The following is a 20,190-nucleotide window of genomic DNA, read 5'->3' as shown; positions in this document are numbered from 1 at the left end:
AATTCTCATGTGACCTTTAGCAAGCTGATTAGTGTAGATTTATGGTTTATCTGTGAAAAGAGGACACTGTTACAAGAACTGACCTAGCAAAGACACTGTGAACACAAGCCATGGCACTGCAGAAACATGGAGTGCCCACCTATTAAGTCTCAAAGGCTAAAAAAGACAGCATAAGGATGATTATATTAATGAATGAGACAAAAAAATACACTAAAAGTAACAGAGTTCATGACATTTTTTTCTTCTTCTAGAACTGCATTCTATGTGTCCTTAGATACATTAACCAGGTACAGTTTCCTAGATTTTTTCACTCTATTAACCTTCATGTTGTGGAAGATTAAAAAGCAGAATTCAATCCTTTCTTCAAAGATTCAATGGTAGCATTTTTGTGCTCCTCTCTATTTTTAGGTATGATAAAGGTTAATATGAAGGCACAGAAGTGTTAAAAAATCATTTGATGATAAAATGCCAAAAGCCCTAGGAAAGGCTTTCTAATTTCTAAGTGAAAAAAATGTTCTCAGTGACAGTAATTTTGTATTATAAACACACATACTTCATACAAAGTACCATTTTCCATTTTTAGTCAATATTTTTCTAAACAAGAAACCTTTAAAACTATTTTCAGATTTAATTGCAGTTACTTATAGTCTCAAACTAATAACTAGAAGTCTTTCAAAAAACAAAGGACTTTGTAGCTTCATGCGTATCATCCTATATTGCTCTATTTAATCTATAGTTCAGAAAACCAAAACCACAGAATTAATCAGGACATTTTTGTTTCCATTCTCTATGGTGCCCTTTTCCAACTTTTAATTATAAAGAGAAAATTATGAAAATAAAATAAAAACCCACATTACCCTAGAAATCAATGATCTGAAAACATAGTCAAATTACTGTAACTATATTTATAAACTATATACATGTAGAGAAGAAAAGAGTCAACAGCAGAAGGAAATCAGAGACAGCCTTCTGAGATCAGGGCAGCAAATTTGCCATGCAACTCCACAAGTCATTTAATATTTTCATTAAAATGGAAAGACTTAACAGGAGTTTCAATTATGTCCATTATCCTCAGGAGACCAACTTCAAAAGTAGGGCAACAGATCCTGACTAATGGTAAAAAAAATGATTTTTATATTAGTTGTACAATGTTAAAGCCAGGCAGAAACACATAAGGAGATTTATACTGCTGAGGGTCTCCTTTGCAAGTTCCAAATTCCAGTTTTGGAACTTATTGTATAGAATTTTTTTAAGTAAGATAATGACAAAATGGTCTTCAGACTAAGACAGCAGTTGTCACAGACATTGAAGGTTTGCCAAATAAATGACATGCTTTTGTGTCAACACACAATTGTCTTACCCCAGTGAAAGTAATTTACTTATATAGCATAACCCGTCCACACAAATTATAAAAATAATATCTAATCATACAACTCTTCTTCTCCTTCTTCTTCTTTTTTTTTCCTAGACAGGGTTTCTCTGTGTAGCTTTGTGCCTTTCCTGGAACTCACTTGGTAGCCCAGGCTGGCCTCGAACTCACAGAGATCTGCCTGCCTCTGCCTCCTGAGTGCTAGGATTAAAGGCGTGTGCCACCACTGCCCGGCCATACAACTCTTCTTGAAGGCTGTAGAAAATGACATATCCTTGTGGGTCCTAATGAAACTTTCTTCTGAGGAAAACATCCCTATTGTTAAGTAGGATGCATTTGTTTAATGTGACTTTCACTTCATTTCTTGGCCAAATGATTCGTTCACTGCTGTATAATGTTCTGCATGTAACAGAACCAACAGTAAGCCATGATTGGAGCAAAAGAAAAACAATGTAGAATTTTCCAGTGGACTGAAGTCTGTGAAACTAGAGGACATTGATTACCCTGCCACAGTCTTGTTACACCACAACAAGGGAAGACATACAGGCAGGCTGAAACAAATGCCCCAAACTGAGAGAGATGATTACTTCCACAAATGCCCCATATTGAGAACTACACTTCTAAATAGAGCTGCCCACAGCTGGTCCATTTCCCCAAACTGACTCTCATTTATCAATAAAGGATTTGGTTTTTCTTTGACTTATCAAATGTGTTTATTTGAATATATATTGCATTTATATATAAAATGCATGCATATACATATATATATATATATATGCAACAACTCATAAATGATCACATATATGAGGAAGAGTCTATAAAGGTTTATTTTAAATCAATATCTTCATTTATTTAGTGTTATATTTATTACTTAACCATTATGTTCTGGCAATATGGAGTGAGTGTGCTAAAAATTATTTTACAATTCATTCACAATTTTTATATTTAGATTTTTTACTGTCTCAGGTCATTAAGGCTTCTTAAAGCAAAGTTGTGCTTATACAATATAATTTGAAGTCTCCTGTACAAAAGTAATTTTAGCTCTGTGACAAAATTATACATGCTAGACTATTTATAGGAGTCAAGTAGATGACTGCTGTTACAGACAGACTTACTCAATTGCCATGTTTAATAAACTGACATCACAGGAAATGTCACCTATCTAAAATGTCTTATTACATGAATTTTATTTTTAAAACTTACATCATAATCTCAATCCTGAGTTAAATCCTTTTAGAAATGACTGATTTCTTGGATGGATTTCTTTGCATGAGAAAAATAAAAGTACATTATGATAAAGAAATGAAAGAATTTGAATAAAGTACTTGATTTTTATTTTAGTTCTAACAATAATGAGTTGTGTGACCTTGTCAAATGTTCATTTTTACACATCCATGACCTGCTTTGTAAAGATACAGAAAGGAAGCAAACCTCACCTCTGTGGATGCCGGAAAGTTGAAAGCTGTCTGGAATATGAAACATGTAGTACATGGCCTTGCATGTAATATTTAAAAATTATTGTCAATCAGAGACAGTAGAAGCAAAACTAAATATATATATGAAATAAATCTGGTATCTTTGAGAAAAAGGACAATAAAAATATTTTTTTTAAAAAAAATAACAAAGAAAAAGAATGTGTGGCTCTGAGTGGATTGGGAGGGTAGAGGGATCTGGGTGGAGTTGGAAGAGGAGAAACCATGATCAGAATATACTGTATGAAAAATTATTTTCAATAAAAACAACAAATTTATATTTTTATTATTCAAATTATGCTGTAATGGTTTTTATAATGTATACATCTTTAAGATTTAAATTGGCCGGGCGGTGGTGGCGCACGCCTTTAACCCCAGCACTCGGGAGGCAGAGCCAGGCGGATCTCTGTGAGTTCGAGGCCAGCCTGGGCTACCAAGTGAGCTCCAGGAAAGGCGCAAAGCTACGCAGAGAAACCCTGTCTCGAAAAACCAAAAAGAAAAAAAAAAAAAAAAAAAAAAAAAAAAAAAAAAAAAAAAAAAAAAGATTTAAATTGATAAATAGTTGGCACTATTTCAAAAAGAATTATTTAGAACTATGTAAAACAACGAGGAAATGAAACCATAGAGAAAAGACATGACCCTTAGCAGGTTAATTTAGCCTTTCTACATAAGAAATTCATCGTTGCCTGAGCTGTGAACATTGATTAAAAAGCAGAAATTCTACATGGATCCTAATTTGCTGGAAAGGGCAAAGGATGCAGAATAATGAAGAACTGTAGTCTTCAAGTAAACGTATTATTTTTGCTTCACCTCAGTGATGTTTTACAAAGATTGCTGCTCTAGAGAGATGCCTCAGTGTCTACAAGCACTTGTTCTTCCAGAGAACCTTGGTTCAGTTTTCAGCATCCCCATAAGTCACAACCACCTGTAACTCCAGGACCAAAGGTCCTAGTGCCCTTTTCTAATCTTCAAGGGCATTGTACACACATGGTACACAGACCAAATGTACACAGTGGGGCAAACACACATGTACATTAAATATAAACAACTAAAATCTCATAAATTAAATATACATACATATATATATATATACAATTTTTATATTTATATATTTAATGTATATAGCTAAGTGATAGATTAAAAGGTTGTGGGTGGGCTTTTTGACAGATAAAAACATGCATTTAATGGGGAAAATTCCGTCAGCATGTGGGTCACAGGAACTTCATGGGTTTCAATATTCTAGCATTTGCTTTTGGAAGTGTGTTATAAATATTTGAGCAGGAAATTGTGGAATGAAAATCACAGGAGTGGGTTGCATACCCGTGAAAAGATTTTTAAATTACTCATCATGAGCATTATTGCTCTAATTTGTACTTGTAAGAAGTCATGTGTAAACTCACAGTACAAATGACTTTAGTTCACTTTCTAGACATTTCTTTGCCCTATCTTAAGGCAGCCAGCAACACTGCTTTCGTCTTAGCTGTTTATGAATTCTCAGCCCAACTTTTTAAATCCATATATCATGCTATTTTCATTACCCTTAATTCATTTATGTGTTAAAAACATCCTTCCAACAGCACTTGAACTTTGATTCTTTAAGAATTACAGACTAGAGGTGCTGAGATAGCTCAGTTGGGAGAGCTTTACAAGAATTAGAATGTTATTTCTGTAATTTGTAGAATGATACTCCAAGGGGCAATTCTCTGGAATGTATAATATGTATCAAGAGTTAACTGAATAACTTTCCATTGCATTGCTGTTATCGCCTCCTGATGCTGTCCACTAACTAACCATATATTTTAAAATCACTATATTTCTAAGGTTATCAGTAATTTATTCATATATTCTTAATTTAGCTTATTGATAAGTGTCATAATAATGTCATGATACATAATATATCTATCATTGTAGACAGTTTCAGATGCTAAGGCTAGAGAGAAAGAATGTGAAGACACAGTCTAGGGTGTTCTAGAACTCTCACATTCATAATAAGGTTACCCACTGGCCAAAAGAAGCTGGTGTTCAAAGCCAGGAAGGTTATCTTCAATCTGCTCAAGGCCATTCCTAAGGGTTTACACAGGAATAGGACAGGGTATGTACCCAAAATATGCTAATAATATTCGTAATCTCCAGTGTCTCTCACATAACACACTTAAAATTTTAAACATTTAACATTTAAAATTTTAAACAATGACATATCTTAAACACACACACACACAAACAGAAAATCTACATGGCAGCCTAGTATCTCTTGACCCAACTTAAAATAAAATAAGTGATTGAACTGCAGAGCATGTTTAAAATGGAAGAAGGTGTGGAATTCCGAGGGTGAAGGGAACGAATGGAGATGGAGAAGAGACAGAGAGAAGATGGAGAAGTGTGGATTCACCAAAATTAACAGTCTGTGAAAAAGCTAGATTTCATCGTTATGGAAGGTGTTATGCATGCTACAGGAGAAATGTAGTCATCAGTTTCATCCAGATGTGATTACTGCAGGCTACAATAGCAACCATCCTGGCAAAATGTGCCCACTTATATAATAGTGGCATAAATGTCATGGGAATAATTAACTACTTACTGGTTTGATTTAAAGCCAGACCCATAATGCATAACTTATTCCTGGTGCTGGTGTCAGGGTAAAAACTTGTGGCTAGGTAGTCATGTGCTTCAGGGGAGAACCTATTATAATTATTCTACTAAATTGGTGTAGTATTAAACTGATTGTTAATGACTTATTTCTATAATCATATATTGGTGCTCTCTCAAACTTTCTTAGGGAAATTTCTTTTTGAAGTAGATGTCACAAAGACCCACAATTATCACAAAGACCCACAAAAAACCAAAGTGTAGGAAATAAGAGATTTTGGACAGCTCAGCCCTAAAGGAGATAGCTATATCACAAACCCTCCTTCCAAGCCTCAGAGATAAAAGGAATAGAAATATTGTAAGAGCCAGAGGAGGTGAATGACTGTAAGGAAACGGTGTCTTCTAAACACAGCAGGGCAGGAACAAATGTAAACTCATAGTGAGAATGACAGCATGTACAAGCCCTCTGCAAGCTGAAGCCAGACATAACCCTAGCATAGAGAAGGGAGATCGGATGGAGTTTCACCTCTACTTAAGGAGCTATTGTCTCAGTTTTAATAGCTGCTGGGAAAGGGTAAGTCAGTTTTCTTTAAGTGTTTTGCAACTAGTAGGTTGACCACACTCCTGGGAAAGGTAAGGCATTCAAGAGAATGTGGACAGCAATATTGTACTCAGTGGGATTTTGGACAAAAATGGAATACAAAGATGAGTAGCTAGGAAAAGGAGCATAGATTGAAAGGATTGGGTTGGAGTAGTGGAGTGTGATCAAAATATACCATATAAGAATTTCAAAGAAATAAAAATCATTTAAAAGAAAAGAAGTAAACTATTTAATGAAAAACACTAGTGGGTGAATTAATTTCAAATATAACTTAACAAAAGTTTTGAATAGAATTATCCTACACGGCCAATGCTGCTCTCAAAACACATGAATTGTTAAAAAAAAAATTCAGTGAGAATATGGAATACCTCCCTATGAGGTACTGGACACAGAGGCCACAGAAATCCCCCAAACAACACAGGGTATAGCCATTGCCCTTGGTTATCTAACATAGCTACATATTAAGACACTAAGGCTGAAGACATACCATAGACAAGCCAATCTCAAACTGTTCAGAAAACTTTTGATTGGCTGGCCTGAATTCATAGCATTGAAGGTGCTGTCCTAGCCGCACAGTTAAAACAACAACAGTAGCAACAATAACAAAAAACACTAGTGGTCTCATCCAGTATAGGACCTTGCATTCTGCAATACAATCTTCCAGGAAAGATGTGATTCACTCTGTAGACCAGACTGAACTCGAACTCAAAGAGATCCACCTGGCTCTGCCTCCCGAGTGCTGGGATTAAAGTCGTGTGCCACCACTGCCTGGCACTGCTTTTGTTTTGAAGGATGGAGTTCCATGCTTTGAACACTAATCCTGTCCGAAAACCAATGGCTAGGGAAGTCCTACATCCTGAAGTAGAACCTGCTATAGCTGTTTTAGAAAATAATCAAGCTGTCAAGTTGCCGTCTAAATATGTAAACCTATTGACCTGGGCTGTTCTTGGCCTTAATCAGAGAAGAAATTTTGAAGTGGACAACAGTCAAATAGAGAGATATATACAATACTGAGAATGGGAGACTCAATGCTCAGCCTGAAACGAGACATTTATATTAACATGCTTATCATCAGGGCTCAGGGAATATCATGAAAGAGACAGTTGGAAGAATGCAAAAGCTGGAGGATGGAGAGGAGTGTTATGAAATACTGTCTCCTCGACATGACATGGCTGTTACAATAATACATTTGTAGTACCTATGGTTGCTTAAGTAAGAACTTTACATGACCAAACCAGTCAAAACTCCTGCATGGATGGCAAATGATCTCCAAGTCCCACCCCTTGGTCAGGCTTTATTGGCAGTGGATAGCTTCTTAGGGAGGGAGAATCATTCTTTAATGAGGAAATAGCTACTGGAAGGGTTCCCATGATACACTCCTGTGCATATGGGCAACACTAACTGGACCAAGTGACTTATCAAAAATAACAACAATAGCAACAACAAAAGAAACAATAAGTTGTTTGAGACATGTTTTCAAGTGGAATCAAAAGAAGTTTGAGAGGGGATATGGGAGATAGATGGGATCATATTTCAGTGTAGTCTTCCATGGAATTCTCAACATTAAATACATTTTTGTGGTGGCACACACCTTTAATCCCAGCACTAGGGAGGCAAAGCCAGGAAGATCTCTGTGAGTTTGAGGCCAGCCTGGGCTACCAAGTGAGTTCCAGGAAAGGCACAAAACTACACAGAGAAACCCTGTCTCGAAAAAAATAAAAAAAATAAACAAAAAAAAATTAAATCAAAATTCTCATATTATGAATATCCCTGTTTTTATAGCTGACAACTTCTCATGATGACACAGTTTTCTTCCAGAAAGTATTTACCATAATTTTTAGTTCCAAAGAATGTATCGAAGGCAGGTGAGAGAGGGTCTCACCCAAGTCCTAATTCTAGAATCGTGAGCCCAGATTCATAACCAGAAATGACACTGGAAAGGATGTAAGAGAGGTCTATATGAATGTCTTGTTTGCTAGCTGGTCACAACCATTAGAGGTTCAATGAAGAGGCTGAACCTGGAAGTTTATAAGACTTTGCTTAAAGCATGGGCACCAACATGCATCCAGACTATTTTTTTCTCATGCCCGGCTTTTCAATATGGTCCCTGCTAGATCAAGCCACTGGGCAGGGTTCATTCAACCTGGCAGTTTTTCTTATAAGATTCTAAGGCAAGACTGGACCACAACAGATAACAAATGTGCTATTTTTTAAGTATTTTATGCCAGTGCTTTGGTTTTGAGTTAGAAAACTCTGTAGTGATATTTTTCTCTGAAAATAAATATTACTATTTAAGATTCCATTAAATTTAAGAGAATATATTAAAAAAATGCTCACCTAAGTCTTTTAAGAAAGCTACATTCCTATCCCTGAGGTCAACACTACAGCAGCAGTAATCTACACTTGACTTTCCTGAAAATGAGCACTTCAGTTTAATTTTCACCTCTTTCCATGACAAAGTTCTACAAGTGACTCCGAAATGTGTATGTATTTCTCTACTTTACTTCTCAAACAATGGTATATGTTTATGTCTCTAATAGGAAAATATATTTACATGCACCACTTGCATTAAATCGATGTAAAAGTATAAAATTATTTAACCATCAATAGTTGAGCTTTCTTGGTGTTAAAATGTGGATGTCACTCAAGTTTAACAATATGTTTCTATAATTTTACTGACTGGTATTCATTCAATCACTCAAAATGTTTCAAGTATACTATATTCTAAACTATTTCATCTAGTCAATAAGAATGAATGTTAATTGGAATGAATGTAAATAAATCATTATTCAACTGTTGCTAAAATCCTACATGCATGTCACAATCAATCATTTCACATACAATGCCCTTTAATTTTATGCATTTTTCAAATTTTTCATCTTTTCAGTATCCCCTAAGTAGAAATTCTGAATCTTTATGATAGCCTTTTAATACATTGGTATACTTTAAGAATAAAGTTTGCCAAAGCACCCTTAATAAAATATCCTTGAGGCACAGCAGGCTGGAATATCTTCTAGTGGTTGATATTGATGACAAGCTACTTTCCCAGTGAGGTATTAGATTTATAACATGGTAGAATGTTAAACAGCCATGTAGCATCTAACAATAAAGGTTGCTTATAATTTTTAAATATACTTCAGGTCAAAAAAGAGCAAATCTTCTCTATGCAAGAAATAAAACATCACACATATATAAGTACACTAGTCATATGCACTGAAATATAGCTTGATAATATTCACCCTACCTTAATGATTAATAAATGTGTTATAACACAGACACCATCACACCATCACCTTCCTTCTCTTAAGTACACAATACACTGCCTTTTTTCACAACTGTTATGTAATAAGGCTTTGCTGAACATCTGCTTTCCAATTTGCAAACAAATATGTGAATAAGAAAAGTAGAAAAATAAATGAACGTGCCGAAAATGATTTTCTGATTCCTTCTGTCAGGGAATGTAAATATACACTCAGTGCCAATTGCTCGTCATCACGGGCAGCGTAGACACAGACTGTCTTTGTAGACCCCTTCAGTTCTGAACCAGCTCCTGAGAACAGGGTTCAAGCATGTTTGTAGCTTTGTTGTTTCTTGATACATTCACCGTTGTCTGCAGTGACCCTGCTTGACATTCAAGACACTATAACTTCACTCAATGCCTTCCCCTGACTTTTCCATAGGCATGGAATCATTTCTCCTGAAGGAAACTATCATGGCTGCAATTCACATTATTGTTGTCATCTCTCTTCGATGACCAGATAATGGGAAGGATTTCCCAGTCACTCTTCTTGAGCACAGTCCCTATAATCCAGGTCAACCTTATTGTCCACACAGAAACACAAGCCTATGCAAGTGTTTTGCTGGGTCTGCTAAGAACACACTGTACTCAGCTCTTCTGGTTCCCCTGGCTCTCCTACATAGCAACCATGTCTTCTGCCTTCCTCAAACTAGCTGCAGACACACAGGTAAGAAGGGCTGGGTAGGAATTAGCATTCCTTGCTCCTTCCTTTATGCAGGGTCGGGTAGATGTCTGTACGATGTCTTTCCCTTCATCTTTGAGAATAAGTTTCCCATTGTGACAGAACACATAGAAACTAAATGGAATTGGAAGACTGCTGAAAAGAAAATTCAAACGCAGACAGAGATGGATTTTAGTCAGAATACACAACAGCATTTTAACTTAAAGGAACTAAAGGATTTGTTTCATCTTAGTGAGAAACCCTCAGGGCAGACCTTGAGACTCAAACGCTGACTTTTTTTAAAATTTAAACTCTTAAATCCTAGCACATAAGAATTTTATCCACTTAGATAAATATATCTTTACCACCTAGTGAGCATCCCAGATGCACAAAGAACATCATAAAGTTTCAATAGAGAAGGAAAGACTATGTAATGTTCAGTTAAAAACAGAAAGTGTCTTCTGCTAACTCAGATCAACCAAACCTCCAGGCCACATGGAAACATATTTAAATGAAGGAAGAAATTCACTTAAAGGAAGAAAGCAGTGGAAACACACCTCCTGGAGAATAACATGCTTGGAATAGAAAACACATGTAAGTGTACTCAATTAAAGTGTCTCTGATACCTTGTTTTAGAGATTTGAGATACACACATGTATACACACACAGGAAGGGAGGGAGAAAGGAGGGGATAGGGAGATTCCATAGATCTTCTCTTCTGTCTTCCTCATTTGGCTCACTCATCACAAACTATAAAATGAATGCATATTTAGCTAAGTGCCAATTGAATAGCATTGTGTTTCTAGCGAATTAAAAACACAGCAATGTTTATCATGGTCTCTTATTTCTTGTCTTCCCTCTCTGTTCTTGATCCAGCTGGGATCTCCCCTTCCCCTAAGCTCTCTTTCCCTCGACCCTTGCCCTTTGTTACCCCCACTCACGTCCAGGTTGTTCATGTAGATATCATCCATTTCTCTGTCATTGGGCGATCCCTGTGTCTTTCTTGGGGTCCTGTTTTCTAGGTAGCCTCCCTGGAGTTATGAGTAGGTGTCTAGTCATCTTTGTTTTACATCTAGTATCCTCCTATGAGTGAGTACATACCATGTTTGTCTTTCTGGGTTACCTCACTCAGGATGATTTTTTTCTAGATCCATCCATTTGCCTGCAAACCTCATAATGTCATTAGGAAGAAGCAAGGTGCTAGAGACATCCACAGAAATCCACAAAGATACCTCCACAATAGACTACTGGCAATGGTCGAGAGAAAGCCTGAACTGACCTACTCTGGTGATAAGATGGCCAAACACCCTAATTGTTGTGCTAGAAACCTCATCCAATGACTGAGGGAACCAGATGCAGAGATCCATGGCCAGGCCCCAGGTAGAGCTCCAGGAGTCCAACTGGCAAGAAAGAGGAGGATGTGTATGAGTGAGAATTGTTGAGACCAAAATTGGAAAAAGCACAGGGACAAATAGCCAAACGAATAGAAACACATAAACTATGAACCAGTAGCTGAGGAGCCCCCAACTGTATCAGGCCCTCTGGATATATAAGACGGTTGATTAGCTTGATCTGTTTGGGAGGCATCCAGGCACTGGAACCGGGACCTGTCCTCAGTGTATGAGCTGGCTGTTTGGAACCTGGGGCTTATACAGGGACACTTGGCTCAGGCTGGGAGGAGGGGACTGGACCTGTCTGGACTGAATCTACCAGGTTGAGGTGAATCCTCAGGGTAGTCTTTGCCCTGGAGGAGATGGGAATGGGGAGTGTGCTGGGGGGAAAGTGGTGGGGGTGCAGGAGTGGGAAGAACAAGGGAATCCGTGGCCGATATGTAAAATTAAATTATAAAATTAAAAAAAAAATAAAAACTAAAAAAAACACAGCAATGTGAGTGGCAGGGGTGGAAGTCAAGAAAACTACTCATGAAGCACTGAATTTGAAAATGTATGAACAAAATTAGGGACTAGGAGCATGACAGACAGATAGAGAAAGGAGCTACATAGGTAATGTTATGACAGCAAAGTTAGGGCTTCCTCCTGATGCTCCTGACAGGCTTTTCTTTTCCACAAATGGGACTCCTTCAGCAGACTCAGGTAGCCAGATATGTTTGAGGCCAATTCTGAAACTGAAGGGATATCAATTCCCCTTTCTGTCTAAGTTAACAAATCTCAAGTGTAGGAAGAGGGCACAGCAGGAAACACACTAAACAGAACTGAAAACTCCCGTTTTCCAGAGAGAAAATGATTTCAGTTTCTGAATGTCCTTCTCATTTTGTGGGGATTCTCTCTAAGTGACCTTGTAGCCAGAACTTTTCCTGTGTCTTGCCTAATCCACATCTGCTCAGACCCAAGAAAACACACAGAGGCTTACATTAACTAAAACTGCTCAGCCATTAGCTCAGGCTAACTACTGACTAGCTCTTACACTTAAACTCAGCCCATTTCTGTTAATCTATATGTCGTCATGTGTTCCATGGCTTTACCTGTGTGCCATTACATGCCGTTCCCTAGATGGTGGGCTGGCATCTCCTCACTCAGCCTTCCTCTTCCCAGAATTCTCCTTGTCTGCTTATCTTGCCTATAATTTGTGCCTGGCTACTAGCCAATCAGCGTTTTATTAAACCAGTGTACAAAAGCATTATCCCACAGCATGATCCCTTTTTTTCTGCTCTCCTCTTCTCTCCTCTGCCCTCCTCTCCTCTGCTCTCCCCTCTCCTCTCATCTCCCCTGGTTGCCTCTCCTCTTCTCTGCTCTGCTCTTCTTTCCCCTTCCTCTTCCCTGATGTCTTTCTCACTATTTCTATATGTGTTTGCTTCTTCACTTTTAGAACATTTTGTTACCAGTGCTTCCTGGTGTGCCTTTACATTATTTCATTAAAGGAGAAATCAATAGTGATCAAGACCTCTAGATGGTAACAAAATGAGTACTGGTTAGAATGGGAGTAAATGGCTTGAAAAAAAAAAGAATCTTTTAAAGGAAACAAACCTATGGTTTGTGCATTGTTAGACAATGAAAGTTCCCCAATGTGTTGTGGAATGATTAAACATTATGACTCAGGATGCCAAGCATCTGAGTAGTTTAAAGCCTTGTCTTCTGTTTCCACGTTTCTTGAATTGATTCTAGCTATGAATTATGTATTGATTCTATACATTAGGCAATGTCTGTTTTCTAAAGCAATAATTTTTCAGCAATATTTTACTTCAGTTGTAAAGGAAAATATTTTAAGATATAGAGACATGGGGTTGGGGATTTAGCTGGCCCTGGGTTCATTCTTCAGCTCCGGGGGTGGGGGAAAATACAGAGACATTGTCACTTATTCAATCTGGTTTAATTTTTATTGCAACCACTCATATTGTACCTCTTTAAAGCCAATCAAAAGTTGCACTTTCCCTCATGTCTGTTGGTCACGTGTTCTCCTTCTATGTTAAAATCCTAGCTCCCACCAGAGAGCTGTATTCCATATTTTATATCATAAATATCTCTAATAGAATTATATAAACATATTATAGTATTATAAAAATATATACACACAAAAGTTGATTTGCATGACTTATTCTTTTAGTTTAATAAGGTTTGTGTGACTGTGTGCTGCACACAGCAGAAGTCTACTTTATTCAACTTTCAGCTCTATAGCCAGATCTAACCAAATGGGAGGTGAGATACAATATGCAAATACATTTAAACTGAAGATCAGCCATTATGTTCTAACCTAATGTAATAGAGAGAGGGAAGGATGGAAACCACTGCTTTACAAATGCAATCAGATTGTTTTACAGATATCTGGAGTCCTTTCATAGTGTACATGCATTTTACTCAACAAGTATGTTATTTAATAATGGAAAACTTTCAGGTGACATCATGCTTGCAATTCTGAAGGGAAATTTACACTTCCACCCTGAACAATTATGATGAACAAATCATCTTCTCTGATACACAGTGACAGGCGACTAAGACAGCACATTATACTGTATTCAGAGTTCTTTTCTTCTCAGGACTATTAGTATAGTCATAATGGCATGTTGTATAAATGCATACTTGGACAATTCCTCTCAAAACAATAGCATTCCAAATGTTTTCTGCAGATGTTTTGTGAAGACTGCTTTTGTGGCAGGGATGAATGCTTAGATGTGTGAGTGTAAAAATCTAACACAGAACGAGGAGAAGCATTCAGCTGCACGACTTTGTTCTCCTCAAGTTGCTTTGGAGCTGACATTTCACTCTCTATAGTACTCAGGGTTGAGGAAGTTTGTCCATAACATGGAACTATGTGAATCATGCTGTCCTTTGTAACAAAATAGAGAATATCCTCTGAAAAATAAACTTCTATTTAAGATCCTACTGGGACATGTCAAAGCTTTAAGATCTAGAAAGTGGGTTCAGATTCCACTTGGTTATTGAGCAGTGGGACACAAAGGTTGTGACAATAAACTGAAACATCTCTATGAGTAGTTAGTTCCTAGTGGTCATTGTCCTGAAAATAGATCAAGAGCAACTTGATCTTAATGGATACTGAAATTGCTAATGAGCTCGTCTTATTCTGTTTTTCTTGAATGTTGTTATAATGAATATCTAATGAAAAGGAAATTTATGTGTCTCTTTTCTTAACAGGAATGTGTGGAATTTATCAGAATAATGGATAGATAGAGAGGTAGATAGCTAGATGGAAATATAATAAAAAGCATCAGCTATGATACCAGAGTCTCAGTTATTACATGACAATACCAGTTTAATTACTTAATGTTCATGCATGTTTATATCCATCATAGTCCTAAGTAATTCAAGTTAAATTATTACTAACACTCAAATTTTTCAATCTTGTTTGTTTCCCCATGGGGTTTATAAACACACAACAAAGTTGATAATGAGGATGATAACATCACCAATGTAAGCAATGCTTTCCAGAGTAGAAGATGAAAGTAAATTATATTTTGATTACCAAGAAAACACTGTTTTTTTCTTCAGAAAATTTCAATTATGCTATAAATAATTATGCTATTTTGATGTAACTACGAATCATAAAATAAGATTAATTATAAGTTGAAATTAGCTTTTAATGAGCACTCTAACTGGTTTTACACTGAAAAAACTATGTCAAATAAACCAATACAAGGCATTTTTAGAAATTAGAAAGACTTCAGTAAGTTGATGGGAATGTAATGTCTTACTATCGTTCATTTTTATTGACTGTGGATCATTGAAAATTCACTAGGGTATTTTATAGTCATCAGCCTAATTTTGATAGAGATGAACACAGCTTACATTAGAATATATTGCAAACATTCTCTGTTGGTGATGCAGATGGTTCACTTGAAGAATATGGGGTTGTGATTGGTCTGCTCTAAGGACCTAAGTCACATGTGGTTTCCTGTGTAGCTTGTTATCAAAACAAGTTATCCATGAACTAATGAGGTTTATACCCTATTGGGTATGAAACATTATTTATAAAATAATTATCTTTTTAAATGTTAAAATGAATATTCACATTTTTAGGAGCTGGAGATTTTTTCTATATTATTACATATAAATTTTGGAATAGTGGTTGACAGATTCAGAGAGGTAAAGCTAGATTTTTATGAAGAACTGGCAAAAAAGATGGAGAGCAGTAAAACAAACATGATTAATTAAGAGGGCTGAAGGTATAGGTAGCATTGCCTTCTAGCAGGAAAGAATTAAGAAGGAAGAAGTCCTAAGGTCAGGAGAAGACCAGAGAAAAGGCTGAATGAAGACAGACCAGAAGAGAGAGAGGCAGAGCCCATAATGGCTCTTACATGTAAGGAATGGTTCTGGAGTTGCAAGGACAGCAAGAGATTTGCATTTTATACAACAACAAAGACCAAAGGCAAACACATATAGTATGTCCACTGTTGGGTAGAAATACAAACAAAAGGAAACAGTTACAAAGAACCTATGTTACAGAACTCTGTGGACATCATTTTCCTAAAACATAAGTAAAGGGTCTTGGACTGCTTACTTGTAAGATAGCTTGCATTTCTACCCTGCTATGAATCATGCCCTTTGGAACTGCAAGCTGTGTTCCATGAGCAGGATGCTGTTCTGTTACTAAACTCCAGCCTTCTTGAAGCTGAAGAGTTATTTTAATGCTTGGCAATTAATTTTTTAAAAAAAAAATACTATAAGTTGAAAGAAAAGAGAATTAGTAAGTTATTTTCAAACTTTCCTCAGGAGTTCCTTAACACATTTTTAACTTTAAACAAGGTACAATGACCAGTGTACCTACTTAATAACTTTAATTTCCAACTCATGAGAATTAATTACTCTGTCATTATTTAATACTACCTTTTAACTACATCAATAAACAAAAAATGATAAGAGAAAAATATACATCTAAACAAATAAGTCATAAACTTTGAAATTCTTATTTCTAGAAGATAATAAAAATGATTACCAATGTATACATAAAATAGAACCCATGTTTGGAGGTAAGTAGACTTGGAAAAAAATAAGTCTGCACATTAATAAATGTAAAGTCTGTAAAAAGAGATTCAGAAGAAAAAAAAATACAGGAGTAAGGCCAATGAACACCACAGAAACTGCCAAACACTCTTGAGTATATATGTTCATGAACACCAAAGATGGGGTGGGGCATGAAGTCAAATGTCATAATATTAGCAAACCTGGGGAGGGTAGAAGGGAAGTAACAGAAAGAACTCTAGAATTGAAAGGGTGTTCTGAGTATAAAGAGGAATGAGTAAAAAATGGGGCGTGGTTTGTTCAATATGTCATCAGGTAAAACCAGTTGCTATGCTAATATGAGGACCTGAGTTCACTCCCCAGAACTCAGATAAAGGTGAAAGAAAAGAACTAACTTCATAAAGTTGTCCTTTGACATTCACATGCATAGGCTCCTGAACTCACACAAACACACCACATATGCTAATACAATAATAAAAGTTAGACATTTATAAAGATTATCACTAGAAATTTTATAACAAAAATATTTTTAAAAACAATATTGGGAGTGTCCTACTAGTTATATGTCAATTTAACACAAGCTAGAGTCATTTGCAAAAGAGAACCTTAATTGATAATATTTCTCCAACATATTGACTTGTGGGCAAGCACGTAGTACACTTTCTTGAATGATGATTGATGTTAAAGGGTCCAACTGCTGTGTGAGGTATCACTCTTGTGCTGGTGGTCCTGACTACTGTAACAAAGCAAGCTGAGAAAGACATAAAGAGCAAGCCAATAAGCAGGGCTCCTCTAACATTTCTGCATGAGCCCTGCCTCCATGTTCCTGATATTTGAGTTTCTACCACAAATTCTTTTGATAATAGACTGTACTGTGGAACTGTAAGCTGAAAAAAAACCTCAATCCATAAAAATCTGTTCTTCACCAAGACTGTCTCTCCTTCCTTGGTCATAATCAAGGGAACACACATGTCACCTTTTTCATAAGAGGGAAAAGTAAATAAACAAGAAAACAAACAAACCTATCAGATACAGTGCAATCCCAGGATGTCTCCAGCAATGATTCAGATGCTGATCTCTCCTACATGGGAAAATTCTTAAGAAAAAAAAAAAAGTATAGTCTAAAATGTACCACCCTGTTAACTAATAAGGACCAGACGCCAGTCAGTTCTAACAGCCACATGAAATGCCTGCTCGTTTGTCTGTGAGCAGATAGCCTGAATGTCCCTGAAGTCAACACCGTTCTGTCCTTGATCCCTGTCTTTCCAAAGAGAGTCTGCATTCCACTCTCAGTGTACGTGTTTGTGTTCACCAGGAAATTCCCCTTGGGTACCATGTCAAGATTAGTCCCTCATGAAAACCACAGGAGATCTGGCCTCTCTGCCCTGTCTCTGTCCTGTGTGATCACAAGGGAGATGCATCCATGCAAAAGAAGGAGCAGGCTGGCACCAGACACCAGATATGCTGGCACCTGGGTTTGGGGCTTCTAGTCTTCAGAACAGTGAGACATTTAAGACTGCTGATTAAGGCACCAAGTTACAGCTGCCGACATTGACAAAGATGAAAATCTAAATAGAGCAAATTTCATTCTAAAGTGTAACATTTAAAAAACCTTCCACGGAAGTCACAGATGAGGAAAACGCTTGAGCCATTTCTACTGGGTTGTGTCCTGAATTCTAGTAGAAAATTTTACAAAGTAATAGGCAACACCATGAAATTAGAGTTCTGATTTGTTAGCAATATTATTTGAGAATATTAATTAACAATGTTTAATTAACAATGGATATAAGACCAAATATGTTCAATTTAAGTTAAATGAAATTTTACTGGAATTTAAATTTTAAGTTCTATATAAAGAAACTTAGATATATATGATATGAGACAATAATTATACTTTGTAAATTAGAATATGGGTGAGTACACAATTTAATAATAAAATATTATATACAATTAATCTGTATCTTGTCTATATGGGCAGTTGAGATGTTGCATTTTGTTTGAAAGAGTCACACCATCATATGAATATGTCATTAATTTTTGAAACTATCCTTCATAAAATATTCAGATAATTTTACTAAAATCTAAAATAAGTGATTAAAAAAATCCTTTGTGGGCTTACAACAGCTGAGTTCATTTTTTATTCATTTTTATATGGTATAGCAAAATTTAGAATAAGGGCTTGTCAGAGAGCTCAGTGGGTAAAAGTGAGTTCTACCAAACCTGCCAACCTGAGTTAAGTCCCAGGAACCCAAGTTGATAGTAGATGTGGATGGTGAGAAGCAAATACAAAAGGTATCTTACACACACACACACACACACACACACACACACACACACACACACACACACACCTTCATCTCTCACACTAGACTAATAACTTTGATTTTGAGAAAACATTCTTGGAGGTATGAATGCTTAGTTACATCTTCCATCCTTTTTCCTTCTTGGCTGTTGTGAAGGGATAGGGACTACTCTCTGTATTTTGTGTAGCACAGATACTGGAACGTGAAAGCACAGATTACAGAATTAGTTCAAATTATTAGGCATGTGGTCTGCAGCCAAGTCTGAGTAGAAAGCTTTGGGAGGTGTTACCTGTAGTAATAGATTGAAAATGTTTTTATTTGACCAGAATCTGCTGGTGGAATCTGATCTTTGTTCTAAAAAAATCAATAACATTAATAACCTTGACACAAAGTTCTTCATTTTTTCCATCTTCTTCAGATAATTGTTTCCTACGCTTACCAACTGTAGCCTTAATGATACAATTCTCCCTTCCTGCAAAGAGAGAGTATGCTTATTTTCTTCACTGGTTGGGTTCAAACATAGAGGCTATAATTGTTTCTGCCTTTAGTCTTCTCCCTCTGTGTGGCACAAAGACTGCTTCTGAACAATAAAATGTTGTCTAGTGGCTTCATTTTCCAAAAGAAGTTTGGAGTAACAACCTTGCAACATTTGTTTTCTTCATGTTTGAAACTGATTGTCACAGGCTTGGATATAAAATAGCTATATCTGTAATTATAAGAAGTAATCCACTACTACTATAAAAAAGACAGAGGGAAGGACCATTACCAACCAGTCTGGTACCTTGGGGGTTAAGGAAGAAGCTAGTCTCAATGAATGGCAGCCCCTTCTATCCCCCAAGGTTGCATGCTTTTTCCCCAGCCTAATTAATTTTGGAGAAAAGCATTCTGGAGAAAGGTTCAGGACCATATTGACTTCACTGAGGTCCTGAACCAGCTCTGATTGTGACTTGGAGATATCATGTGTTAAATTATCAGTGCAGTTTTTACAGCTGAAAGCATCATTAACTGACATCATTGAGCAAGAATTTTATAGTTTTAATTTATCTGTAAATAACAAAGTATTTAATAATAATTTTATATCTAAGTATTACTCCCATGTTACTTTCAAAGTGCTTTTAGTTCTCTAGCTTTTATTTATTTATTTATTTATTTATTTATTTATTTATTTATTTATTTATTTATTATTTATTTTATTATTAATTAAATGGTCAACTGTTTTCACCAGGAATGTTGCTCATTTTATCAAATACATCCTATAAACACAGCACTTCCCAAAAGTGAAACTCTTGCTGAATGTACTATGCAGTGGAGAGATGCATTCAAATTGTCATGGGTCATGCATTTCTCAGATTTTGAGAGATCTTTCAAGCAAGATAAGAATAGGACAAAATTTTGATTTTTGCAGATGATAACCAGTTAAATGCAAAATAAAAGATGGGTTCAGGTCAGAAATTATCTTGGGCATAGTT

General features: G+C 36.3%; 1 protein-coding gene and 1 long non-coding RNA gene across 3 annotated transcripts in view; one reads left to right on the top strand and one right to left on the bottom strand.

Moving 5' to 3' along the window:
- Positions 1–20,190, bottom strand: part of Ccser1 (coiled-coil serine rich protein 1) — a 1,158,948-nt gene that overhangs the window by 212,670 nt on the left and 926,088 nt on the right. The window lies entirely within an intron of this gene.
- On the top strand, positions 4,852–10,651 carry LOC143272372 (uncharacterized). Its single transcript, XR_013049881.1, has 3 exons — positions 4,852–4,933; positions 9,709–9,993; positions 10,478–10,651. It is a non-coding gene; the product is annotated as an uncharacterized LOC143272372 (long non-coding RNA).

Source organism: Peromyscus maniculatus, chromosome 3 (assembly GCF_049852395.1).
Source record: "Peromyscus maniculatus bairdii isolate BWxNUB_F1_BW_parent chromosome 3, HU_Pman_BW_mat_3.1, whole genome shotgun sequence".
Lineage (NCBI taxonomy): Eukaryota > Metazoa > Chordata > Mammalia > Rodentia > Cricetidae > Peromyscus > Peromyscus maniculatus.
Note: the sequence above shows the minus strand (reverse complement) of the source record. Positions and strands in the feature narration are given on the sequence as shown.